Here is a 1,703-nt window from a genome sequence, read left to right on the forward strand (position 1 = left end):
CAGCGTCGGTCGGGTCAAGTGATGCATCTTACATATATCACATGACTATCACATGACTGTATCCAGGTCGGTATGTCCGCGTCTTCTGCTGACCTGGATGTCGAACAACATCTATAAACCGACAGAACACTGCTGATAGAGCTCTACTTACTGGACGCCACCGATAAGGCTGTTTGTTAGACACAACTGATGCCGGCTGCATGCGGACCACCGGCTGTATGCTACACACCACCAACATCGGTTGTATTCCAGACACCACCAATACCGAATGTACACTGGACACCAACCATACTGACTGTATGCTGGACACAAACCATACTGACTGTATGCTCTATACCAGCACTATCTAAGACACCACCATGTTGGTCAACACTGATAACAGCTGTGTGCTGGACACCACCGAGACCGGTTGTATGTTGGTCAACACTGATACCAGCTGTATGCTGGACACCACCGACACTGGCTGTGTGATTGTCAACACTGATACCAGCTGTATGCGGGACACCACTGACACACCAACGCTGCGGACTGTGCACTGGGCACCATCAAAACCAACTGTATTCTAGACACCACTAACAACAGCTGTATGCAGGACACCACCAATACTAGCTGTACTCTGGACACCACACGCACTAGCTGTATGCTGGACACTGCCAAGACCATATGTATGCTAGACACCACCGACGTCGGCTGTATGCTGGACACTACCAACAGCGGATGTATACTGGACATCACCAACACCAGCTGTATGCTGGACACTGCCTATACCGGCTATATGCTAGACACCACATATACCAGCTGTATGCAGGACACAACCGATATAGGTTATATCCTGGACACCACACACACTAGCTGTATGGTGGACACCACACACACTAGCGGTATGGTGGACACCACACACACTAGCTGTATGGTGGACACCACACACACTAGCGGTATGGTGGACACCACACACACTAGCGGTATGGTGGACACCACACACACTAGCTGTATGGTGGACACCACACACACTAGCGGTATGGTGGACACCACACACACTAGCTGTATGGTGGACACCACACACACTAGCTGTATGGTGGACACCACACACACTAGCTGTATGGTGGACACCATTGACACTAGCTATATTCTAGACAACATGGACACCGGTTGTATGTTGGACACCATGCCTGTTTGTTTCTTGTCAAGTCCATCAACATGGTGGTTGTATGTAATCAAACAATCCAGTGATCAACGGAATGAGCATCCATCTACGCGATCGAGATACAATGACATGCCTATGTAAACCAGTTCATGGATTATGACCATTCAATCTCTTTAAAGACCTCTTACGACAAGCATGGGTTACTGAAGACCAATTCTAACCAGACACAGATTCTGAGATCTGAATTTGTCTTCGGTACCACATGCTCATCGTGACTAACAGGATCCTGTGGTGAGGCTCACTGATGTGCTTAACACATGTCATTGTATCTCACTTGTGTAGAATGATGCTCATGATACTGATCCCTGGATTGTCTGGACTAGACTTGACTATTTACAACCGCTGGAATATTGCATTAAACAACAATGTATACAGGCACAATGCTGGACACTCCATCCCCAGTAGTATAACTCTCTCGCTGAAAGTCTGATAGTGTGATTTACTCTTCCAAGGCGTGCAATTCTCTGATGTCAGAAATAAGAAGAAACTAAATGTTAGA

This window comes from Haliotis asinina, chromosome 12, assembly GCF_037392515.1.
Source record: "Haliotis asinina isolate JCU_RB_2024 chromosome 12, JCU_Hal_asi_v2, whole genome shotgun sequence".
Taxonomy (NCBI): domain Eukaryota; kingdom Metazoa; phylum Mollusca; class Gastropoda; order Lepetellida; family Haliotidae; genus Haliotis; species Haliotis asinina.